The following is a 27,566-nucleotide window of genomic DNA, read 5'->3' as shown; positions in this document are numbered from 1 at the left end:
AAGGGTAGCCAGGATTCTTCTGCATTATTCTTATAGCTACATGTGAATCTACAATTATCAAAATTTAAAAGAAAATTAAATGGTGCCTCTCATTTTTTTCAAGATGTTAAAATTTTATTTACAAAGCTTCTTTGTTGGACAGAAAAACATGCTCTTATAATCTTACTGTAATTAGACGGTTGACTCACCGATCACAGCTACCGATACTACAGCAGGAGTCTTAAGTGAAAACCTAACAATGTTTACAATTTTATATGGGTCAAGTGTGCACAGAATCGAACATCATTCTTTTTTGGGATGACTACAATGTGCCTAACAATGTTTAGAGTATGATATTGTTTTAGTTTTAAAGAGGGGGACATATATAAATATGTACATATATATGTATTTGTTTATATAAGCTGAGGAAAAACACATCTTCAACCACTAGTTGCTTCAGGATTGAAAACCGGGTGACTGTGGAAAGGGTGGAAAGATTAGCATTTCTCTAGGTTCAATGTTCTTCAGGCCCATGGCTTTCTTCAGTTTAAGACAAATATTATCAAGTGCCTACTATATGCTAGTGAGTGGGTGAGTAATGGTCACTCAGTCATGTCTGACTTTTTGAGACCCCATGGACTGTAGCCTAGCAGGGTCCTCTGTCTATGGAGTTCTCCAGGAAAGACTGGAGTGGGCTGCCACTTCCTTCTCCATACTATATGCTAGACACTGTGCTAACAAGTATTTTAGTGGTGGGTGCAGGTAAAACTAAATTACACAAAACAATACAAAAAATGCTCCTCCACCATCAGATGGGGTAAATAATTAGATACGGGAATTTCAAAGGAATGAGGTGACATCTAAGACAAAGGTATAGGATACAGAAGTGGGGCTCTTGGTGCAATTAAGATGGTTTGGGGGAGAAGTACACTTGAGCTGTAAAGGCTGAAAAATAGCAAAGGGGGGGCGGGGTCAGGGAACAGTAAGTTTTCTCAATGCGGAGGGACGCTGTACCAACAGCTCTACAGCAACATACGATGAGGTGTTATTATCCCATTTTGCAGATGAGGAAATGAAGGCATAGAGAGAACAGGCAACTTGCCCAAGATTATATGGTTAATAACTTGGAACAGTCTGCCACCAAGACAGCAGTTTTAGTACCTGCCTTGGAAACATCCAGCCTACTTCACCCCTATCCTTTAATCCTGCCTCCTTCAATTGTTTGTTCTCTCCCTTCATTCTCCTACCTCTCCAGATTTTCTCCTGCTATCCTCCTCCCTTGTCTCAAACATTAGAATGGCCTTTTTCTCTTTCTCAGTCCCCACACATAGCTTGCAAATCTTCAGTTCAAATCTGGCCACATCAAAACCATAGCAAAAGATCAGAAACAATTTAAATGTTAATTCATATACAAATAGAGAAAATTTATGTTACACTGACACAACAGAATACTAAGAAACCATGAAAAAGAATAAAGCAGTTCTGTGATGATAGATACATAATATCAAATATCTTGCTAAGTAATAAGAAAAGACACAAAGAAAAATGCGTATGCCAGCTACCATTTCTGAGGGTGGGCTTTTACCTGTGTGTATATCCATTAATATTGGCTTCCCAGGTGGTTCAGTGGGAAACAATCCACCTCCCAATGCAGAAGACATAAGATCCCCTGGAGAAGAAATGGCAGCCAACTACCATATTCTTGCAAGGGAAATCCTATGGACAGAGAAGTCTGGCAGGATACAGTCCATGGGGGTCACAAAAAAGTCAGGCACAACTTACCTACTAAACAACAACATATTCATTAATACACAGGTTGGGAACTCCCAGGTGGTCCAGTGGTTAGGACTACATGCTTTCACTGCCAAGGGCCCAAGTTCAATTTCTAGTAGGGGCACTAAGACTACACAGGCCGAGTGGCACAGCCAAAAAAATTAATAAAATAAAATAAATACATGGGTTATCTAAAGAACAAAAAAAACTTAAGAGAATAATTATCTCCTCACAGAAAATTAGGAGAAGCACAAGACTTACATTTCACTGTATTCTTTTTAAATTTTAAATGATAGGCATGTACCTACTATTAGAAATAAATATATCTAAGAACTTCCCTGGTGGTCGAGTGATTAAGAATCCACCTGCCACAGCAGGGGACACAGGTTCCATCCCAAGTCCAGGAAGATTTCACATGTCTTGGGGCAACTAAAGCAATGTACCAAATGACTGAAGCCCACCCTTTAGAGCCTGTGTGCTACAAGAGAAGCCACTACAATGAGAAACCCAAGCACTACAACCAGAGAATAAGCCCCCTTTCCACTAGAGAAAGCCCATTCAAAGAAACAAAGATCTAGTGCAGCCAAAATTAAATTTTTAAAGAAACAATTCAGATACAGAGAAAAAACTACTGGTTACCAGTGAGAGGGGAAGGGAAGGGAAGGGGCAAAACAGGGATAAGGCATTAAGAAGTACAAACTACCATGTTAAAAATAAGCTACAAGAGTATATTGTAGAATCAAATCAACAAAATTAGAAATGAAAAAGAGGTCACAACAGACAATGCAGAAATACAAAGGATTATAAGAGACTATTATGAACTATATGGCAACAAAATGGAAAACCTGGAAGAAATGGACAGATTCTTAGAAAAGTTCAATCTTTCAAGACTGAACCAGGAAGAAATAGAAATTATGAACAATCCAATTACAAGCACTGAAATTGAAGCTGTGGTCAAAAATCTCCCAAAAAATCAAAAGCCCAGGACTAGATGGCTTCACAGGAGAATTCTATCAAATACTTAGAGAAGAGCTAATGCCTATCCTTCTAAAATGCTTTCAAAAAATTACAGAGGAAGGAACACTTCCAAACTCATTCTACGAGGCCACTGTCACCCTGATACCAAAACCAGAGAAAGACAACACATAAAAACAAAACTACAGGCCAATATCACTGATGAACACAGATGCAAAAATCCTCAAAAAAGTTTAGCAAACAGAATTCAGCAACACATCAAAAAGCTCATACACCATGATCAAGTTGGGTTTATTCCAGGAATGCAAGAATTCTCTAATATAAGCAAATCAATCAATATGATACACCATATTAACAAACTGAAAGATAAAAACCATATGATCATCTCAATAGATGCAGAAAAAAGCCTTTGACAAAATTCAGCATCCATTTATGATTAAAACTCTTCAAAAAATGGGCATAGAAGGAACCTACCTCAACATAGTAAAGGACATATATGATAAGCCTACAGTAAACATTATTCTCAATGGTGGGAAACTGAAAGCATTCCCCCTAAGATTAGGAACAAGACAAGGGTGTCCACTTTCACCACCATTATTCAACAAACTTCTGGAAGTCCTAGCTACAGCAATCAGAAAAGAAAAAGAAATAGAAGGAATCCAGATCAGAAAATTAAAGTTCTCACTGTTTGCAGATGACATGATACTGTACATAGAAAACCCTAAAGATAGTATCAGAAAATTACTAGAGCTAATCAGTGAATTTAGCAAAGTTGCAGGATATAAAATCAATACACAGAAATCACTTGCATTTCTATAAACTAACAATGAAAAATCAGAAAGAGCAATTAAGGAATTGATCCCATTCACCATTGCAACAAAAAGAATTAAGTATATAGGAATAAACTTACTTAAGGAGACAAAAGAAGTGTCCACAGAAAATTATAAGACAATGATGAAAGAAATCAAAGATGACATAAACAGATGAAGAGACAGCCCATGTTCCTAAGTAGGAAGAATCAACATCATGAAAATGACTATACTACCAAATGCAATCTACAGATTCAATGCGATCCCTATAAAATTACCAATGGCATCTTTTACAGAACTAACAAAAAATTTCACAATTCATATGGAAACACAAAAGGTCCCGAAAAGCCAAAGCAGTCTTGAGAAAGAACAATGGAGCTGGAGGAATCAAGCTTCCTGACTTCAGATTATACTACAAAGCTACAGTCATCAAGACAGTATGGTACGGGCACAAAAACAGAAATATAGACGAATGGAACAAGATAGAAAGCCCAGAAATAAACCCATGCACCTATGGGTACCTTATTTTTGACAAAGGAGCCAAGAACATACAATGGGGCAAAAACAGCCTCTTCAGTAAATGGTGCCAGGAAAACTGGACAGCTATAAGCAAATTAGAACACTTCCAAACACCATACACAAAGATCAACTCAAAATGGATTAAAGACCTGAATGTAAGACCAGAAACTATTAGAGGAAAACACAGGCAGCACATTAGATGACATAAATTAAAGGAACATTGTCTATGACCCACCTCCTGCTGCTGCTGCTGCTAAGTCACTTCAGTAGTGTCCGACTCTGTGCAACCCCAATGACGGCAGCCCACCAGGCTCCCCAGTCCCTGGGATTCTCCAGGCAAGAATACTGGAGTGGGTTGCCATTTCCTTCTCCAATGCATGAAAGTGAAAAGTCAAAAGTGAGGTTGCTCAGTCATGTCCGACTCTTGGCGACCCCATGGACTGCAGCCTACCAGGCTCCTCCATCCATGGGATTTTCCAGGGAAGAGTACTGGAGTGGGGTGCCATTGCCTTCTCCGTGACCCACCTCCTAGAGTAACATAAATAAAAACAAAAGTAAACAATTGGGACCTGATTAAACTTAAAGGCTTTTGCACAGCAAAGGAAACTCTAAGCAAGGTGAAAACACCCTCAGAATGGGAGAAAATAATAGCAAATGAAACAACTGAAAAAGGATTAATTTCCAAAATATACAAGCAGCTCATACAACTCAATACTAGGAAAACAAACAACCCAATCAAAAAGTGGGAAAAAGACCTAAAAAGACATTTCTCCAAAGAAGACATACAGATGGCTAACAAACACATGAAAAGATGCTCAACATTGCTTATTATTAGAGAAATGCAAATCAAAACCACAATGAGATATATCACCACACACCGGTCAGAATGGTCATCATAAAAAAGTCTACCAACAATAGAGGAGAGGGTGTGGAGAAAAGGGAACGCTCTTGGACTGTTAATGGGAATGTAAATTGATATAGCCACTATTGAAGACAGTATGAAGATTCCTTTAAAAACTAGGAATAAAACCACCATATGACCCAGCAATCCCACTTCTAGGCATATACCCTGAGGAAACCAAAATTGAAAAAGACACATGTATCCCATTGTTCACTGCAGCACTATTTATAATAGCTAGAACATGGAAGCAGCTTAGATGCCCATCAACAGATGAATGGATAAAGAAGTTGTGGTACATATACACAATGGAATATTCAGTTCAGTTCAGTCTCTCAGTCATGTCCGACTCTTTGCAACCCCATGAATCACAACACGCCAGGCCTCCCTGTCTGTCCATCACCAACTCCTGGAATTTACTAAAACTCAAGTCCATCAGGTCGGTGATGCCATCCAGCCATCTCATCCTCTGTCGTCCCCTTCTCCTCCTGCCCCCAATCCCTCCCAGCATCAGGGTCTTTTCCAATGAGTCAACTCTTCACATAACGTGGCCAAAGTATTGGAATTTCAGCTTTACCATCAGTGCTTCCAATGAACACCCAGGACTGATCTCCTTTAGGATGGACTGGTTGGATCTCCTTGCAGTCCAAGGGACTCTCAAGAGTCTTCTCCAACACCACAGTCCAAAAGCATCAATTCTTTGGCACTCAGCGTTCTTCACAGTCCAACTCTCACATCCATACATGACCACTGGAAAAACCATAGCCTTGACTAGACGGACCTTTGCTGGCAAAGTAATGTCTCTGCTTTTCAATATGCTATCTAGGTTGGTCATAACTTTCCTTCCAAGGAGTAAGTGTCTTTTAATTTCATGGCTGCAATCACCATCTGCAGTGATTTTGGAGCCCCAAAAAATAAAGTCTGACACTATTTCCGCTGTTTCCCCATCTATTTCCCATGAAGTGATGAGACCAGATGCCATGATCTTAGTTTTCTGAATGTTGAGCTTTAAGCCAACTTTTTCACTCTCCACTTTTGCTTTCATCAAGAAGCTTTTTAGTTCCTCTTCACTTTTTGCCATAAGGGTGGTGTCATCTGCATATCTGAGGTTATTGATATTTCTCCCGGCAATCTTGATTCCAGCTTGTGCTTCTTCCAGCCCAGGGTTTCTCATGATGTACTCTGCATAGAAGTTAAATAAGCAGGGTGACAATATACAGCCTTGACATACTCCTTTTCCTATTTGGAACCAGTCTGTTGTTCCATGTCCAGTTCTAACTGTTGCTTCCTGACCTGCATATAGGTTTCAGCCATGAAAAGGAACGCATTTGAGTCAGTTCTGATGAGGTGGATGAACCTAGAATCTAAGATACAGAGTGAAGTGAGTCAGAAAGAGAAATATCGTATTCTAACACATATATACAGAATCTAGAAAAATGTTTCTGAAGAATTGATTTACAGGGCAGCAATGGAGGAACAGACATAGAGAATAGACTTATGGACATGGGGAGACGGGAGGACAGGGTGAGAGTATGGAAAGAGTAATATGGAAACTTACATTACCATATGTAAAATAGATAGCCAAAGGGAATTTGCTGTATGGCTCAGGAAACTCAAACAAGGGCTCTGTATCAACCAAGAGGGGTGGGATGGGGAGGGAGACGGGAGGAAGGTTAGAAAGGGATGGGATATAAGTATACCTATGGCTGATTCATGTTGAGGTTTGACAGAAAACAACAGGGTTCTGTAAAACAATTACCCGTCAATAAAAAAATAAATTAGAAAAAAAAAGTATTGTACAACACAGGGAATATATCAATACTTTATAATAACTCTCAATGGAGTATAATCTTTAAAACTTATGAATCACTATGTTGTATACCTAGAATGTTGTACAACTATCCTTCAAGAAAAATATTTCATTTTTTAAAAATTAAATAAATAAATGTTAAAAACCAGAAGGCGATAGTCTCCTGGAGATTACTATTTACTTCCTTAGTAACAATGGGCCTTTCTTCACTGAGTCATGAAATAGTACCAAGCATTCCTGAGCTTATTCACCCTACCTGACATGAGTTTGAGTAAACTTCGGGAGTTGATTATGGATAGGGAGGCCTGGCTTGCTGCAGTCCATGGGGTCGGCAAGAGTCAGATACGACTGAGCGACTGGACTGAATTGAACTGAGTAGATAATGTACCAGTATACAACCAAAACATGGTTATTACTACAGAGAATTAAGTACACATAAAGTTCTCTACAAAATTAATCTTCTGGGGAAATCCCTGGTGGCCCAGTGGTTAAGACTCTAAGCTTTCACTGCCAAGGGGCTGGGTTCAACCCCTTGTCAGAGAACTAAGATCTCAAAAGATGTGCTGTATTATGAAGCCAAATAAGTATATAAATAAGTAAAAATAATCCTCTGAACAAGATCTCAACCACACAGAGTTACTATTTCCTGATTTTCAGTATTATTGTAAAGTATCCTTGGTGGAGAAGAGCTTTGCTACAGAGTATGAACAAATCTTTGCAGGCAACCATTAGTCTACTTAACCAAAATAGACACCCAGGTAAAAGGTCAATGCAGGGGGCTTCCTGGTGGCTCAGTGGTAAGGAATCCACCTGCCAATGCAGGAGACATGGGCACAATCCTTGGTCTGGCAAGATCCACATGGTGCAGAACAACTAAGTCCATCCATGCACCACAACCACTGCAGCCCATGTGCTCAAGGGCCTGCACGACTCAACAACCGAGGCCACAGGCCACAACCACAGAAACCTGAGCACCAAGAGCAGGTACTCCACAACAAGGAAAGCCACTCCAATGAGAAGACTGTGCACCACAATGAAGAACAGCCCCCACTCACCACCACTAGAGAAAGTCTGCTTGGAGCAACAAAGACTAGCACAGCCAAAAAATAAAATACATAAAGTGTTAAGCCCGCATGTACAAGAAGTAAAAAGTAAAAGGCATACTGTCTATCAATAGGGTAGATAAACATGCTAACACAAAAAATGACTAATTAACTGAGTATAAGTTTAAGATCATAACTTGTATTCAGTGATTCTATTTAATCAGAGGATAAAATCATGGCTCACAGCCTTGTCCCAGCAAAGGGACTTGTGTAGCTCAATGAAGCTATAAGCCATGCCCTGAAGGGCCACTCAAGATGGACAGGTCATAGTGGAGAGTTGTGAGAAAATGTGGTGAACTGGAGGAGGAGATGGCAACCCACTCCAGTATTCTTGCCTGTAGAACCCCATGGACTGTATGAAAAAGCAAAAAGATAAGACACCAGAAAATGAGCCCCTCGTAGGTTGGTAGATGTTCATTATGCTACTGGGGAAGAGCAGAGTGCAATTACAAATAGCTCCAGAAAGAATGTAGCTGCTTGGCAAAAGCAGAAATGATGCTCAGTTATGGATGTGTCTGATAGTGAAAGTAATGTCCAGTGTTGTAAAGAACAGTATTACATAGGAATCTGGAACTTAGGCCCATGAATCAAGGTCAACTGGATATGGTCAAGCAGGAAATGGCAAGAGTGAATACTGCTAATTTAGAAATCAGTGAACTAAAATGGACAAGAAGGGGCAAATTTAACTCAGATGACTATTCTATCTACCACCACGGGTAAGAATCCCTTAGAAGAAATGAAGTAGCCCTCATAGTCAACAAAAGAGTCTGAAATGCAGTACTTGGGTGCAACCTCAAAAATGACAGAATAATCTCGGTTCATCTCCAAGGCAAACCATTTAACATTACAGTAATCCAAATCTATACCCAAACCACTGGTGCTGAAGAAGTTAAAATTGACCAGTTCTAGGAAGACCTACAAATGTTCTAGAACACCAAAAAGAGATGTCCTTTTCATCACAGGAGATTGGAATGCAAAAATAGGAAGTGAAGAGATACCCAGAATAACAGGTGAATTTGACCTTGGAGTACAAAATGAAGCAGGGCAAAGGCTAACAGAGTTTTCTTAAGAGAACACGATGCTCACAGCAAACATCCTTTTCCAGCAACACAAGTGACAAAGACTCTACACATGGACATCACCAGGGTCGATATTAAAATCAGACTGATTATATTCTTGGCAGCCAAAGATGGAGAAGCTCTATACAATCAGCTGGAGACTCTACACAAGCTCTATACAACACCTGAAGCTGATCGTAGCTCAGATCGTAAGCTTCTTATTGTAAAATTCAGATTTCAATTGAAGCAACTAGGGAAGACCACCAGGCCATTCAGGTATGACCTAAATCAAATTCCTCATGATTAGACAAGGGAGGTGAAGAAGAGATTCAAGAGATTAGATCTTGTAGACAGAGTACTCAAAGAACTATGGATGGAGGTTCATAACACTGTACAAGAAGCAGTGACCAAAACCATCCAAAACAAAAAGAAACACAAGAAGGCACAGTGGTTTTAAGAGGAGACTTCACAAATAGCTGAGGAAAGAAGAGAAGCAAAAGGCAAAGGAGAAAGGGAAAGATACACCCAACTGTATGCAGAGTTCCAAAGAGTAACAAGGAGAAATAAGAAGCCCTTCTTAAATGAACTATGCAAAGAAATAGAGGAAAACAATAAAATGGGAATGACTAGGGATCTCGTCAAGAAAACTGGAGATGTCAAGGGAACATTTCATACGAGCATGAACACAAAAATGGACAGAAATGGTAAGGACCTAACAGAAGCAGAAGAGATTAAGAGAAGGTAGCAAGAGTACAGAGAAGAACTATACAAGAAAAGTCTTAATGATCTGAATCATCCACAATGCTGCAGTCATTCACCAAGAGCCAGACATCCTGCAGTGTGAAGTCAAATGGGCCTCAGGAAGCATTAGTATGAATGAAGTTAGTAGAGATGATGGAATTCCAGGTGAGCTATTTCAAATCGGAAAAAACGATGCTTTCAAGTGCTGCACTCTGTATGTCATCAAATTTGGAAAGCTCAGCAGTGGCCACAGGACTGGAAAAGGTCAGTTTTCATTCCAATCCCAAAGAAGGACAATGCCATAGAATGTTCCAACTACTGGACAATTGTGCTCATCTCACAGGCTAGCAAAATAATGCTCAAAATCCTTCAAACTAGGCTTTAACAGTACATGAACCAAGAACTTCCAGGTGTACAAGCTGGGTTTAGAAACATCTGAGGAACCAGAGATCAAATTGCCAACATTTGTTGGGTCATAGAGAAAGCAACGGAGAAGGCAATGGCACCCCGCTCCAGTACTTTTGCCTGGAAAATCCCATGGATGGAGGAGCCTGGTGGGCTGCAGTCCATGAGGTCACTAAGAGTCGGACACGACTGAGCAACTTCACTTTGACTTTTCACTTTCATGCATTGGAGAAGGAAATGGCAACCCACTCCAGTATTCTTGCCTGGAGAATCCTAGGGACGGGGGAGCCTGGTGGGCTGCCATCTATGGGGTCGCACAGAGTCGGACACGACTGAAGCGACTTAGCAGCAGCAGCAGCAGCAGAGCTTGTCTACAGGAAGAAGCATATTCAGTAAGATCTCAACTCTTCAGCAGTAAAGAAAATAATCACACAGATTTCCCTGGTAGCACAGTGGATGACAGTTTGTCTGCTTATGAAGGGGACACGGGTTTGATCCCGGGTCCCGGAGGATTCTGCATGCCACATGGCAACTAAGTCCATGCATGGAAACTACTGAAGCCATTGAGCCCTAGAGCCTGTGCTCAGCAACAAAAAAAGGCAGCACAATGAGAAGCCTGTGTCCACAGCTAGAGTAGCCCTGCTCACTACAACTAGAGAAACACCATGCAGCAACTCAGAGTAGCCAAAAAGAAGTAAAGAAATAAAAAGAAAATCACCACAAATCTCCCATTTGCAGATCTGATATGCTGTCATAATAGCTTGTAATGGAATCACAACCAGAAACTTGCCTGAAGCAAGTTACCTGGACTCCAGGGTGAGACAGAAAATCCATTCTGTCCTATGCATCTCCTTCCATGTGTCCAGGTACTGCTAATGGCAAATGTAATGTTAATGCTTACATTCCTTTCTCATGTGAATATGAAGAGGAAAAAAAAGGCCAAATAGTACTAATTCTTCTCAAACCATTTTTTTTTTACGTTAAGGGATTAAAAATTGTCTACTGGTTCATTTATTTTATAATAAATTTATGTCTACCTTCCTCTATTCCCATTAATTTATGATCAAGCTTAGTAATATGTTTTAATGAACCACCCAAACAAATAACCCAAAAAGAAGAGGGGGAAAAAAATACTTTGTATCTTTTTTTTTTAATGTAGAACATTTTTAAAGTCTTTATTGAATTTGTTATAATAATATTTTCATTTTATGTTTTGGTTTTTGACAATGAGGTATGTGGGATCCTAGTTCCTGGATCAGGGATCGAACCCACACCCTCTGCATTGGAAGGCGAAGTCCCAACCACTGGACCACCAAGGAAGTCCCTGTATTTTCTTATTTTAAAACTCTGTAAAGATTATCTACACAAGAAGACTAGGACCTCTAACTACATGAGATCATACATTAAGTATATTCATTACCTACATATATATGACAAACCACAAAACCACACTCCAATTGTAAAGCCAAGGGAAAAGGAAAGCTTATCTTACATTCAAAACAAAAGTATACCATATCACATAACTAATTTATTGTTTAACTCTTATCCATAAAAAAGGACTATACACATAAAAACTTGTTTAAGAGTAGTGAGTGAAGAACTCTCTGTGTGGCCAGTGGATAAGGCTCCATGCTTCCAATGCAGGGGGCGCAGGTTCAATCCCTGGTCTGAGGAACTAAGATCCTATATGCCATTCAGTGCAGACAAAGGAGGAAAAAAAAAGAGTACTGAATGAAAGAAAGTTAGTGGCTAAAACTAAAAAACTGATTCCTGTATCCAAATACACAGGTGCTGTCAGATCAAAGTGGTGATTATCATGCTAAAAAACAATACTTCACACTTATAGTCTCTTTCAACCTTCCTCTGAAAAAAACAAAAAATAAAAAAATTATTAAGGTGATCAGTTATAAGCATAAATTCTATCCCAGTTTTCACTGCAGCATTGTTTACAATAGCTAAGATATGGACACAACCTAAGTGTCCATCAACAGATGAACGGATAAAGAAGAATGGTATCCATACAATGGATGACTGCTCTGCCGTTAAAAACAAGAATGAAGTTTTGCCATTTGTAACAACATGAATGGATTCAGAGGGTATTGTGCTAAGTGAAATAAGTCAGACAGAGAAAGAAAAATACTCTATGATAATACTTACACGTGGAATATAAAAATTAAACTAATGAATATAAAAAAGAAAAAAGACTGACAGATATAGAGAACAAACTAGTGGTTACCAGTAGGGAGTGGGAAATGGGGAGAAGCAAGGTGGGGAGGGGATTAAGAGGTACAAACTACTACATATAAGATAAATAATCTAGAAGGGTATATTGTACAAGACGGAATATTCTGTAATAACTATAAATGCCATATAATCTTCAAAAAATTTTCATCACTATGTTGTATACCTGAAACTTATATAACATTATAAATGAACTATTCCTCAATAAAAAAATAAATAAACTTTAAAATAAACAAGAACATAAATTCCAGAGTCATACAGATTCAGATTTGAAACCTGAGTGTCCCACTTAAAATCTGTGTGCCACCTGGCATGTTAATTTCCCAAAGCTTCAGTTTCCTCATCTCTTAAATAAGGATATCATTAGTACCTTCACTACAAGTTTGTTATGAAGATAAACTGAATAATACACAAAGAGCACTTAGCATAATCTGACACACAGGTGCACATTTTACAACGTTAACTATGGTTATAGTTTAATTCTATACAGTAAATCCGTTTCTCTAATATACTACATTGACAGCCACAGTTTTGAATGGCAAAAGAACATAAAAGAAAACAAGTAAAAATAGACAGAATACATGGATTTACAGAAATCACTGACTAAAAAGTAACTGCCTATACCTCAATGAGAAGACAGTGACTTCTTCACAAATTAAAGATAAAATAATTGTTGCTGGTTGGTATGGTATATATAGTTCTCGTAACACACACATACACACAGAAATATTCCTTTCTTGTAGGTAGAATGTGAATCTAAACTCAGAAGCCTCTCAGTTAGTTAGGGGATATTTTAATAACTTAATATAATTTAATAATGGAATGGTAGGTGAAGTACATCGTTTTCAGACAACTAATGATTTCCAATGAAAATGTGAAATTTCCACCGCTATCAAGAGAACAAAAATTAAAGAATTATAATTGATCACAACGTTGTCCAAAACCAACAACTACCTTCTTCTGTGGATGTTTCCTTAGGCTCATAGAGCAAAAAACAAGCATATTAAGAGAACTCCAGTTGGTTTTCCCCCAGGACATGCCTCCAGCGATTAACTACAATGAATCTCAATTGCAGGAATGATATCCACACAGCTAATGAATATGGAACCGTAAAGAAGGCTGAGCACAGAAGAACTGATGCTTTCAAACTGTGGTGCTGGAGAAGACTCTTGAGAATCCCCTCCACAGCAAGGAGATCAAACCAGTCAATCCTAAAGGAAATCAGCCCTGAATATTCATTAGAAGGACTGACGCTAAAGCTAAAGCTCTAATACTTTGGCCACCTGATGTAAAGAGCTGACTCACTGGAAAAGACGGATACTGGGAAAGATTGAGGGCAAGAGGAGAAGGAATGGCATCACCGACTCATGGGACATGAGTTTAATCAAACTCTGAGAGACAGTAAAGGACAGGGAAGCCTGATGTGCTGCAGTTCATGGGGTCACAAAGAGTCGGACACGACTTAGAGACTGAACAACAACTTTTGAAAATATATTACAAGTACAGAAATAAGTTTTAAATAAATTTTTGTTCAGATAACATAAAGGCAGAAATTTGTAATGATTTATAAAGCCAGAGGAAAACACCCATTTTAACAGCATAGTATCTAAATATAAGACCCACACTAAATCAGTACCTCAAGAATCAGTTCAGTTCAGACCAGTCGCTCAGCGGTGTCCGACTCTTTGCGACTCCATGAACTGCAGCACACCAGGCTTCCCTGTCCATCACCAACTCCTGGAGCTTACTCCAACTCATGTCCATCTAGTTGACGCCATCCAACTATCTCAACCTCTATCGTCCCCTTCTCCTCCTGCCTTCAATCTTTTCCAGCATCAGGGATAAGCACTTTTAAATAACTGTATTTCAACTTTTTAATAGAAATTAACTACTGTGTAACTACATGTAAGTAACATGTCAGAGGCAGTAGGATAGCTACCTGGCTACAAACACGAACACTTACATTTCAAATAGCAAAACTTCAGTTTAGTTCCTATGAAAATGGTTAGCAGTTTAAGTGATTAAATAAACATTAAAGAGAACTTCAAATCGCAGTAAATTTATAATTCTGACAATCTCCAGTACTCATTTAAATCACAAAAGCTCAATCATTTAAGCTAGTAAAGTACAAATGTCTCAAAATGGAGTTTGGCCTCTTGTTGACAAGCACCTCAAATTTCTTCCAGTGGCTCAGCAGGTGAGGAATTCATGGAATTCTGGTCTTCAAGGTCTAGTAAGCACTGTGGTTAAACCATCCAGTCAACACGGAGTCATGTGGGGCAAAGCCTATAGATTATCCAACTCCTTTGTCCCCTCCCATATCTTCTTTACTTTGTAACTACCATTACTTCTAAATGGTACAAGAAGATAAACATGAAATTGGTAAATGTTATAAATTAGTTATTAGAAATGCAAGGAAAAACTATGGTCAGGAATGTGGTTAAACTGCAGTTTAAATAAAGCTTCTGGATTATCCATGGATTTCTTTTAATCCACATAATCCTCCTCCTGAAGGCATGGATAATCAGGATCGCATTTCCACTGAAGGCAAATGAGCATTTGTCTGGTGGTCTCCCAAGCAGCCAGAGCAGCAGAAGACAAGCTACAGGGTCCAGGATGCGCCAGTCCCTCCTGGGTTTGCAGCAGGGCCTTGTGAACTGCTGGCCTGGGCTTTAACAATACCACAACACAGGGGACTGCCAGATTAACATCTTTTGTTTTGGCAATAGATACTCCCAATTAAAGAGGCAACTGCTAAAAACCTCAGGTGACCTACTTTAAATACTTAAGAAAATGAGGAACTATACATTCTTGATGAAGAAGTCCGGGAAAGATCTAGAGCCAGGACTTAGGGGAAGGATTTGTAAATTTTTTTGAGGAAATGAGGGAATTTCTAGATTACTGACTATTTTAGGCTGGAAACAAGAAAGCTACCTTTGCAAAACACTAAAGCTATAAAGATAGCACACTTTCCCCTCCAATCCTAGAAAAGTGGAATACCTAAAATAACTAAATGCAGAATAAAATAGATAAGCTAGCAAAAAGTGACAATGTTAGAGAAAAGGGAGAAAAGCTGAGACTTCATAACATAACCCTTCGCAAAATTAATCTCTAGTTTACCCTAGCCTACCCCGCAATTGCAGTAAGTGGGAATTTTGGATTTATCAAAGGGAGATGAAAAGATACGTGATGTCATCCATTATGATATTATCACAGACTTAGCCCCCAAATTTCTTTGTTAGATGTTCCCTATTGTAACTTGACATTATGGGATTTGCTTCATTTGACAGGTTCCAGAAGTTTTACAATAATTTTTTAAAAATTTAAAGCCTTTTGGGAAAGGAGTACGTCAAGGCTGTATGTTGTCACTCTGCTTCTTTAATTTATATGCAGAGTACACCATGCGAAATGACGGGCTGGGTGAAGCACAAGCTGGAATCAAGATTGCCAGAAGTATAGACAACCTTGGATAGAAGAGAAGACAAACTGAAGAGCCTCTTAATGAAGGTGAAAGAGTGAAAAAACTGGTTTAAAACATTCAAAAAACTAAGATCATGGTATCCGGTCCCACAGCTTCATGACAAATAGATGTGAAAAAGTGGCAACAGTGACAGATTTTATTTTCTTGGGCTCCAAAATCACTGCAGAAATGAAAAGATGCTTGCTCCTTGGAAGAAAAGCTCTGACCAACCTAGACAGCATATTAAAAAGTGGAGACATCACTTTACCAACAAAAGTCCGTATAGTCAAAGCTAAGTTTTTTCAGTAGTCACGTAGGGATGTGAGAGTTGGACCATAAAGAAGGCTGAGAGCCGAAGAATTGATGCTTTCAAACTGTAGTGCTGGAGAAGCCTCTTGAAAGTCCCTTGGACTACAAGGAGTTCAAACCAGTCAATCCTAAAGGAAATCAGTCCTGAACATTCATTGGAAGGACTGATGTTAGAGCTGAAGCTCCAATACTTTGGCCATCTGATGCAAAGAGCCAGCTAATTGGAGAAGACCCTGATGCTAAGAAAGATTGAGGGCAGGAAGAGAAGAGGATGACAGAGGATGAGATGGTTGCTGGCATCACAGACTTAATGGACATGAGTTTGAGCAAACTCAGGGACACAGTGACGGTCAAGGAAGCCTGGCGTGCTACAGTTCATGACGTCGCAGAGTCACACATGACTTACAGACTGAACAACAATAGAACATTCCTCCATCTACAAGGTTTAGTACTTTTTTCTAAAAGAATACCAACAGTTACAATGATCAATTATCCACTTATTCCAAGTTCTAACCTTTTCTTGCCATGGGAAATATTCTGTTTAGAAAAAAAGAACAGTAAGTCCAAGTGTTAAAAAGGAAAACAGTGGGCTTCCCTGGTGGTTCAAAGGTAAAGAATCTACCTGCTGATGCAGGAGAGACTGATTCGATCCCTAATTGAGGGAGATCTCATATGCCATGGTGCAGCTGAGCCCATGTGCCACAACTGTTAAGCCTGTGCTCTAGAGACCAGGAGCCAAGACCACTGAGCCCACATGCTGCAACTACATGCCCCCAAGCCTGTGCTCCACAACAAGACAAGTCACAGCAATGAGAAGCCCACAACTAGAAAGTAGCCCTCCCTTGCAACTAGAGAAAAGCCTGTGCAGCAATGAAGACCCAGCACAACCAAAAAATAAATTTTTTTTTTAATGAAGGGGAGTTGACGGCACAGGGGTAACATGAGAGAATTCTTTGGGGTGTTGAAATTATTCTGTACACTGTTACAGAAATCTAGGCAGAAAAAGATTTAAAAAAAAAGATTGAAAAAAGTAAAGAAAGTAAAAACAATCTAGGTACGTGTTAAAACTCATAGGACTGTACATGAAAACGTTTTTGCAAAATTTTTAAAGTTCAATGTCACTCTCCTTTTAAAAATGTTCTCTTACTTTAAAAAAATCTAGTAACTCAGAAAAAGAAAGGTCTAAATTAGACATATGCAATCTGCAGAATCAGAGCAACTGGTAGGTAACACACTATACCCAACCATACATCTAATTCCTTTCATTTTTCCTCTCTCAACTAGAAGCTTGTGACTCAGGATTATTTAACCTGGGGATGATAACAGAAAGGTTACCATGATATATGAGAGAACAACTTTAAAAGGAAGTACAGGCACTTCCCTGTTGGTCCAGTGGCTAACATTCCGTGCTCCCAACGCAGGGGGCCAGGGTTCAATCCCTAGTCAGGGAATTAGATCCCACATGCCTCAACTAAGTTTGCATGCTTCAGTTAAAGGCCCCACATGTCACAACTAAGAACCGGCACAGCCAAATAAAAATATAATTAATTTTTTTAAAAAAGGAAAAAATGGAGAAGGCAATGGCAACCCACTCCAGAACTCTTGCCTGGAGAATCCCATGGACAGAGCAGCCTGGTAGGCTACAGTCCATGGGGTCGCTAAGAGTCGGACACGACTGAACGACTTCACTTTCACTTTTCACTTTCATGCATTGGAGAAGGAAATGGCAACCCACTCCAGTGTTCTTGACTGGAGAATCCCAGGGACAGAGGAGCCTGGTGGGCTGCCGTCTATGGGGTCACACAGAGTCAGACATGACTGATGTGACTTAGCAGCAGCAACAGACTAAAATATGACTATTTTCTTTAAGGTATTTCTAGATTTGATAAACATAGTTTCATAGTTTCAGGCAAAAGCTTTGTTCTTGCTTAGTTCTTGCTGTATAAAATGTCTGATCTCTATTAATCTGGAAATTGTTGGTCTCTTCTCACTAAAGCCCCAGACTCCTGTCTTTCTCTTCTCATTTATATATTTTTTCTATCTCTTTACTTCAATGACTGGAATAATTTGACAGCTTATATGTTATATCGCAGTTAGATGTCTAAATGCAGATTAGGTTCTGGTCATTATTTAAATTTATATGAAAAATGAAAAATGGAAAGAAAAGGTATACTTTTGCTGCTGTAGCAGTTGACAAGCAAGGTAGTGGAGTTATGAATACTTAGGTAGGAAGACAGGGTCCTGATTTTGCATTCAGTATCTAATGTTCAATTTGGTATGGATGAAAGGTAGTATCTTTACTAGTAACAGTAGCCTCCTGCCTGCTAAAATACCATGGAGACATTGAGATTTCTGATTCTCTAGCCCTTCCAATAAATTTATAAGCACTTACTTCCCTAAACTTAATACCTTTCTGCTTGAAATGCCTACAGTGGTTTTTATTTTGTGCCTTCTTTTGCAAATGACATATGGGAGTATCGATTTTGACGTTTTGGAAGGGAAGTTGAGAGATTAAAAATAATCAACTGTATATAAATAGAAGATTTGAAAAAACAAACTGCCACACGATGAAGTCACTGACAGGTTTATATTTCCTGAGTTGATCTTCCCTGGTATTTCTATAAACATATGCAAGTTTTCTATATAATATAAAAATCTGCAAAGATTGTATATATCTGGGAATACTAGAATTATGTAATAATATAATAAAACAATAAATGACTTTACTTTCTATGCAGAATTCTGAATGACTTATTGAGATATAGTGTTAGTTATAAGTGACTATTATTACTGAAATGCAATCAAATAAGTTACCCTATTATTCTGAAATTAATTTGTTCATTCAATGTAGTGAATCTGGAAAATAGATTAAGCCAAAGCATCACTTGTTTTTGGCAAGGGATAATTTTAGGATTAGTTTTGTGATACTGAAAATGTACTTCACTCAAGCTTCATAAAAAAAAAAAAAAAAAAGGAAAAAAATAATAAAAAAAGGAAGTACACCAGTTTAGAGTCACTCCAAAAGGTAAAGCTGGACCAAGTGGCTGGAAAATCAAGAGTCAGATCTTGATTATGAGAAGTAGAAAGACCTCTTCAAGAAAGAATTAGTATCCTCTCACAAAAAGTGTCCCAGAATACCAAAGATACATAGACATTCCTTAGAAGAATAGCCCATACAAATCAGGGAATGCAGAGAAGGCAAAGGGAAAAATAATCCAAAGTGTCAAAGTTTGGAGATGTAGGTGAGAAGGTAAAAGAAGTAAGAAGAGAATTTGTCCCACCCAAGCCTGAAAATCTATAATGCTCTCCTCTATCTTCCTTTTCTTTTTCTCTTTTACTCAATGTTCAGTATTATTCCTCTTGTCTAGGATTTCCTTATCCAACATATCTTTTTCCTATTATCTTCTCTGACAATGGAATTCTACACTTTGATTTTTCCATACCCTTCTTTCTTCACAAACCTGCTACACAATTTTAAGGGCTTCAGTCTCAGGCAGGGAGAAAATCCTAAATTATTAATATTTGCCTCTTTCTACAACATGACAAAGCTTGCAAGTGAGCAGTTAACAGAAGGCAAATGATAGAGATTTATCTCCAAGATATGCTAGGATACAACTGAATCAAATGGTTCAGAGGAAACACATAAATGCACACAGGAAGGGTGGGGGAATCTCACATTCAAAAAAAAAATATATATATAATGCAACTGAAACAAAAATGCCTGTTCTCTAAAAATTTCAACTGCTACCCTATACAATTTGGTATGCAATACTGGATTAAAGTACCACATTCTACAGAACCAGTTCCCTCCAGTCAGGACCAAAATTTAATGCTTCTAAAGAACAAAACAAGGCTGAAAAGCTTGCTTGGTTTCTTATTCACAAAAATACTAATGATCCAGTATACAATGGACAAAATACACATTTGTTCTTGCTATCAATGGCTTAACGTCTAAATGCTTAGTCTTTTCAGGAGGTGCAGTATCTTAATGAAGACTGAGAGAGGAAGGATACCTAATAGAATAATTCCAGGCCCTGTGATTACTTCCTCATTTGCACAAACCTGGGACAAAAAAAAGATCATGTGTTCAATACATGTTATACTTGGAATTAGAAGATTTTATAATGTATTTCATTCATACATTCATCCATTCAATAATAGTTAAATTTTCCAGATACTGTTCTGCTTACTGAGAAAACCTCAGGGAAGAAAAAGTTCCTTCCATCAGACAGCGTATAATATGTTGGAGAGAAAAGACCACAAACAAATGAACAAAGAAATAAACAAGATAATTAGTTGATAACGCAGGAAGAGAGTTTGGGTTTACTTTTTAGTGTAGTAAGTCACTGGAGCAGGAGAGTAAGTAAAGTTCACTCTGACTGCTGTCTGCAAATGGACTGTAGGAGAACAAGGTCAGGGGCAAGGAGACCTGTTAGGAAGCTACTAACCAGGAAGAACTGGAGTGGTGGCAATAAAAATAAACATGGACTTCCCTGGTGGCCCAGTGGATGACATTCTGCCTGCCAATACAGAGGACACGGGTTCGATTTCTGGTCTGGGAGGATTCCATATGCCATGGAGCAACTGGGTCTGAGCTACAACTACTGAGCCCAAGCTCTGGAGTCTGCGTGCAGCAACTACTTAAGCCCATGTACCTAGAGCCCATGCTCCACAACGAGAGAAGCCACCGTAATAAGGCCAAGCACCACAACAAAGACAAGCCCCTGCTCACCACAACTAGAGCAAGCCCAAGCAAAGCAATGAAGATCCAGTGCAGCCAAAAATAAATTAATAAAAATAAATAAAATAGAGTTGGCTTCATTTTTTTTTTAATAAATAAAAATAAAATAAGTATATCTTGGAGGCAAAATCAACAAGGTCTGCTCTGGGTGGTGGAAGAGCAATAAGGCAAAGTGATGAATTAAGGATGACCACAATTCAATTAAAAAAAAAATTTTTTTTTAATTTAAAAACACAAAAAAGGATGACCACCAGGGTGGTCCAGTGGTTAAGAATCCGCTTTCCAAATCAGGGGATGCAGGTTCAATCCCTGGTCAGGGAACAAAGATTCCACATGTTTCAGGGCAACTAAATCAGTATGCGGCAACTAGAGAGCTGCAATTAGAGAAGCCTTTGAGCCACAACAAAGACTCAGGGCAGCCAAAATTTAAGAAAGAAAAGAAAGAATAACCACCAGATTTTTCACTTAAGTAGATGGAAGAGGGGGGCAGATGGGTGCTATTATGAAATCCAGACTGCTGGAGAAGGAATAGATTGAAGAATGAAAATCAAGAGCGCCACTTTGAACACGTCAAGTTTAAGATAGACAAATGGAGTGAAGATATATAAGCAGGTAGAAGAAATCTGAAGGTCAGGGCTGGAGATAAAAATCTGAAGAGTCCACAGCACAGTGATAGTATTTAAACCACCAGACAGGATGAGATCACCCAGAAAGAATACAGGTGGAAAAAAGGAGAGAGACGGGCTTTGATGCCCTGAGGCATTAGGATGTTCAGAATTCAGTAAGAGAAGAAAAAGTCAACAGAAGAGATAAAGAGAAAGAAAACCATAAAAATGTAGTGTCCTGGAAGGTTCCTTTATATAACGATTCTCTAATGAACCACAACCTCCCAACTTTTGGCCACAGAGACTCTCAAATTCTGTAAACAAAAACTGAGGCCCAAGAAGACAGGTGGCATCCCAAAGTCCCAGCTATTTGGAACCCAAAACCAGTCTTCCCTGGTAGCTCAGTGATAAAGAATTCACCTGTCAACCTCTGCCAATGCAGGAGACACCGGTTCAATCCCTGGGTTGGGAAGATACCCTGGAGAAAGAAATGGCAACCTACTCTAGTATTTTTACCTGGAAAATCCCAGGGATAGAGGAGTCTGGCCGGCTACAGTCCAAGGGGTCACAAAAAGTCAACTTAGCGACTAAACAATAATCAGCTCTAAGAACCAAGATGTGACTTTCGACCTTTTCGCAGTGACTAGTAGTGCTTTTACTGTTCGTTTCACCAGTGAAATAGGGAAGGTCTTAATTTAGGAAGAACAACAATTAGACTACAAGGAAGTACATAATTTAGATTACAAGGTTAATTTTAATTTTTTCTATATATTTTGTTTACAGTCACAAAGCAAGTTGGATCAAAAAACATTCCAGACAGTCTCTAAGAAAAGTAGGAAATACAGACAAGAGGGGCAAAATGGAAATAAATCAAAACCCAACTCAATTTTCCCCACCTCTAAAAAACTCTCTGAAGGCAGAAGACCCTCAGAATGGGAATCAGAGATTGTACAACAAAGTTTTCGGTTTCAACCGTTTTTGCTTTGGTGAATACAGTTCTAAAGTTTAAGATTTTAACTTTGTTCCACACTTGCCTTCTGAAACTAAGTTAAGATCTTTATCCTGACCACCCTCTCCGATTCTACATTATCATGACTTAAGCAGTTCTGCTTTTACCATAAAAATCTTAACAGTGTAACCTAAAAATCCCCAAATGATTAATGAACTGCTGAGAATTCTGACTCGTTGGCGATGATTTTATTAGGACTCATATTTTCAAACATCCATTCAGGGCTTCAAAATAAGTACTCATCTAATTTAATTATGATGACTTCACCAGACAGTAACACTGCCCACAATGATGTTTACAAAACCACTTGTCACTCCCTTCGTGCATGTAGCAATGCAGAAAAAGGAGTCTGTTTCCATATTCTTCTGTTTATACTCTGTAACAAGTGACAGAGTTTAAGTGGCACTTAAGATTTTAAACAGCAAAGCACTTCAAGTTTAATGCGTCCCACCGTCTTGCATCCGAAGAGAATGGTAAATTCGCTCAGTTTTATTTCAGCAGCAATTCCCATTCAGTACCCGAGACAGGTATTCCAAGAAAGCCTTCGCAAAAAAATAAAAGAGAGCGACTCCACGATCTTGGATACTGTTAAGATAACAGGCTCTAATATTAAGCAACTTCAGTAGAGGTTACTACAACATCAAAGCACTTCGGAAATAAGCGTGCCCCCCAAAAGTACGCCAGCAACCAGGTATCAGGAACAGTTAACAAGGTAAGATGCTTCAGCAGAGTTACTCCTGATAGCCACCTGATCCAGCACTCGCTGTTCGGCCACGCACATCACCCTGTGCTAGCTTCACAACAACCCGGGTGAAGTACGTGTAATTATTCCCACTAACAAATCCGGATACTCAGATTCAGGGCCCGAGGACTGGTCACCAGAGGCTCTGGGATCTGAAAACACGACCCTATCCCAACAGTCCAGGATCCCCGGCCCTAAAATACACTGCGCAAAAAGGTATCTGAGAGTCGGCAGCTCGCTGGTGTCCGCAGAGACGCAGGGAAAGAGGACGCCGCCTCTCCGCAGACGCCCCTCATCAAAGCGACTCAAACCGCCGGCAGACCGGGGCGCCCGGCCCCATCCCTGCCGCCTGGAGGCCGGGGAGCGCCGCTCACCTTGGAAAGTCCGGGAGGCCGCAGGCGAACCAGGCGCCCCCACGGGCCGGCGGGCGGGTGTCCTCGGCGCCAGCAGGAAGCGTGGCGCGGGCACCCCAGTCGCCGGCGCCGCAGGCTGTGGCGGGCAAGAGCGCGCCCGCGGCCCGCGCCGGGGCACCTCAGAGGCCCGCCGCGACCGCGCCGCGCCTCAGCCGTGCCGCATCCGGGTCCCGCGCCGCTGCACTCACCTGCTCAGCGCTCCGCCGCCGCCGCCGCCCGCTCTCAGCTCCTGGTGCGCGTTCAGCAGACCAGGCCGCCGCAACCTTCCAGCTACGGCGTCCCCATCCCCGTCTCTCTCAATCGCCGACCGCCTGCCCCGCGCGGCGCTACACCAGCCCGCCGCCCACTGCCATGGCAAGCTCCGCCGCCGCCGTACCGACCGACGGAGCACGCGCGCGCCGCCGCCGTGCCCGCGCGCGCGCGCGCTCGCCTTCCCTCCCCACCTCCCAGCAGCCCTCGCCCCGCCCCGTGCGCCGCTCCGGCCAATCCCCGATCTGCGGTCCGGGCCGGGCCGCGCCGGTCCCAGCTGGGAGGAGAGTTAGGCGGAACCCGCGCCTCTTTCTCCACGGCTGCCTGCCCTGTGGCGGTGGTGCTCTGTGGCAGTTCTCTTTGCGGCTCTGGGAGGACTTGGGATCGGGAATTCCCAGCAAGCTACTTTCAGGAGAGACCCAGCACCTGCCTCGACCTTCGAAGCTACCTCCGAGAGATTCCTCTGTTCCTACGTTTACTTGCCGGCTTTCTCTTGTCAATCGCTGGCCCCAGTTCTGCGACTTTGAACCGATTGCTAGGTTCCTGGGTACGCACTTTGCTTTTCCCTCTCCGGCTTTGTCACTCCTGTTCTACGGGTGGGGATGTTAGTTAGGTCGGCCTCCCAGCCGCTGACCCTTCAATCCCTGCATTGGCCATCAAAGCAAAAGTTCAGCCTTTAAAGCCCAAGATTCTTTTTCTGTGTGCTCATTTTTTGCGATAACAACCAGCATTTATCTGCAAAGCCTTACAGTTTACCCAGCTCTGTTCGCATACCTTATCTCCTGTTATCTTTTGACCTCAACTGGGAAATTTCATGGTTCTCTTTCTTAGTGGTTCACTTGAATTTCTCTTACTGAAAACCAAAATTTTAACTTACTGTAAAGGTACTCTGTTGTAAAGTTGTGTAATAGCTCAGGTAAACAGTCCAGTAGTCTGGAATGAAATCTCTAGTAAATTTAATATTAAAGCAAAGGTGACATACAAGCCAGTGATAAAAGAATAGTTTATTTGATTAGTGATCCTGATTTAATTCCTTCATAAGTAGTCAAATCTAGAGCCATGCCATATTCAAAAATTAGGTTCCAGAAGAGACAGACATAAAAATATACAAAACAGACAAGAAATTTTTTTAAAGAATACTAATATAACTTTAATTAGTTGAAACGTTAAGACAGGAAGCCCAGACTCATCCCCCCCCCAAAAAAATACCTAAATACTTTGCAAGTTTTGCATGACATCACACTAAGACAAGTTCTTTATAAAAGAAATAAATAGATGGAATAGAACTGCACCAAACATGGCAAACACACTTTATCTCTAACATAGGTGAGTCACTCTAAGTGGATAGGCTACCCATTTCAGTGTTCTTGGACTTCTTTTGTGGCTCTGCTGGTCAAGAATCTGCCTGCAATGCGGGAGACCTGGATTCGATCCCTTAATTGGGAAGATCCCCTGGAGAAGGGAAAAGCTACCCACTCCAGTATTCTGGCCTAGAGAATTCCATGGGCTGTATAGTCCATGGAGTCACAAAGAGTTGGACACGACTGAGTGACTTTAATAAAAGAAAATTTGGCTTTTTAAAAGTCCACTTGAAGTGAAAGTTGCTCAGTCCTGTCTTTGCGACTCTTTGCGACCCCATGGACTATACAGCCCATGGAATTCTCTAGGCCAGAATACTGGAGTGGGTAGCCTTTCACTTCTCCAGGGGATCTTCCCAACCCAGGGATCAAACCAGGGTCTCCTGCATCTTAGGCAGATTCTTTACCAACTGAACTATCAGGGAAATGTTTTTATAATACAGGCAACAGGTATAAGCAGGCAATTAATGGATGAGAAGATCCAAGTGATTCATTAAAAAGATGCTTATTTCACTAATATTCATGGTAAAGCAAAACAGTAATCCATTTTTCACTCATTAGATTGGCCAACATTAACAAGACCAATCAATACTACTTGGGGAAACAAGCTCTGATGGGAGTGTAAATTGCCACAAACTTTCTAGGAGTAATCTATTGAAATTTAAATACATATACTTATTCAAGGACCAAGAAATACATTAACTCCGCCCTATTGGTTGGGACAATCCCCTGGAGAAGGAAATGGCAATCCACTCCAGTACTATGGCCTGGAAAATCCCGTGGACCGAGGAGCCTGGTAGGCTACAGTCCGTGGGGTCGCAAAGAGTCAGACACAACTGAGCAACTTCACTTCACTATTGAAAAATTAAAGAAAATACTAGTTGCAAGGATGGATCCAAGGATGCTGTGGCAGGTTAAATGTTGGCCCTCTAAAAGATTTGTCTGCAGGAACCTGGAAACATAGCCTTTCTGGAGAAAGGATCTTTACAGATGTAATTAAGGAGTTGCTGCTGCTGCTGCTAAGTCACTTCAGTCGTGTCTGACTCTGTGCGACCCCATAGACGGCAGCCCACCAGGCTCCCCCGTCCTGGGATTCTCCAGGCAAGAACACTGGAGTGGGTTGCCATTTCCTTCTCCAATGCATGAAAGTGAAAAGTGAAAGTGAGGTCGCTCAGTCGTGTCCGACTCTTAGCAACCCCATGGACTGCAGCCTACCAGGCTTCTCTGTCCATGGGATTTTCCAGGCAAGAGTACTGGAGTGGGGTGCCACTGCCTTCTCCAATTAAGGAGTTAAGGATCTCGAAATGAGATCATCCACATTTGGGGGTGGGTCCTAAATTCAATGACAGTCATCCTTTCAAGAGAAAGAGAAAGATTTGAGATAGAGACAGGGAGATAAAGGGGATGTAAAGAATGAGGCAGAATTGGAGTAATGCACATAGAAGCTAAAGAATGCCAAGGATTGCTGGCAGTTTCCATAAGCTAGGCGAAGACCACAGAACAGATCCTCAGAGCTAACACCTTGACTTCAGACTTTGGAACTCCAGAAACTGGAGAGAATAAATTTCTGTTGTTTTAAGCCACCCAGTTTGTGATAATTGTTAAAGTTGCCAAAGGAAATTAATACAGATGCTTATTGTGTTACTTGAAGTGCAAAAGAAACACAAACTAGGAACAATGTGATTGTCCATAGGTAGTGGAATGCACAGTACCAATTGTACTGTCTCCCTTCTATGCAATATTTTACAGCATTGAAAATGAGTTACACCTATCTGTATTGACCCAGAGGGATGCCCATGATACATTGCTAAAGTGGAAAATGCAAACTGAAGAGTGATAAAGAATGCTATGATCCTATTAGTATATTGCTGACCATTTATAGATATATTCCTGTGGCCATAGAGAAAGGGGTAGAAAACTTTAGACTAAGCTGATCACTGGATAGTTCAGAGGACTGAAGAAGAGGGGTTAGGTGGGAGGGAGTTATCTTTTCCTTTAAAGATATTTGATATCTTACTGTTAAAACCATTGTATGTTTTATCTTATTCCTTTAATAAGTAGAGCTTTAAAGGAAAAAAGCAACTTGTGACTAGTTTTTAAATCATGATTAAAGTTGTGAATCTAAAGAAAAGGTTCTCTCCAGATTTTAGAAGATTCAAATGTTCTACATGACCCCCCACTCCCCCACTTCTGAGTATTGAGTTATATGTTCAGTATATGATCTTTTGGTGTTTTGGGAGGTGTTTCACCCATATTTTCCTTCTTCTTGCTTATGAGTACTGCCTTTCTTCTGAGTATTTCTTAGGCTCACAAAAATTTATTTTTCTTTTTAGAATTTGAGTGCTTTTCATTTTATAATACAACGGAAC

General features: G+C 40.3%; 1 protein-coding gene across 4 annotated transcripts in view; it reads right to left on the bottom strand.

Moving 5' to 3' along the window:
* The window catches only part of PIK3CB (phosphatidylinositol-4,5-bisphosphate 3-kinase catalytic subunit beta), a 180,676-nt gene extending 156,661 nt beyond the window's left edge, over positions 1–24,015 (bottom strand). For 2 of the 4 annotated variants that reach the window (XM_055569539.1, XM_055569542.1), the window contains exon 1: positions 23,779–24,015. The gene's annotated coding sequence lies outside the window, so the exon portion shown is untranslated. Of the gene's footprint in view, positions 1–4,290; positions 4,584–14,481; positions 14,504–23,778 lie in introns of those variants that run through there. The other 2 variants (XM_055569540.1, XM_055569541.1) reach the window with 2 other exon arrangements.
* Positions 24,016–27,566: the final 3,551 nt, after the last annotated feature.

The sequence above is a fragment of the Bubalus kerabau genome, chromosome 2 (assembly GCF_029407905.1).
Source record: "Bubalus kerabau isolate K-KA32 ecotype Philippines breed swamp buffalo chromosome 2, PCC_UOA_SB_1v2, whole genome shotgun sequence".
NCBI classification, from domain to species: domain Eukaryota; kingdom Metazoa; phylum Chordata; class Mammalia; order Artiodactyla; family Bovidae; genus Bubalus; species Bubalus kerabau.
This window is presented reverse-complemented; position numbering and strand designations above follow the sequence as displayed.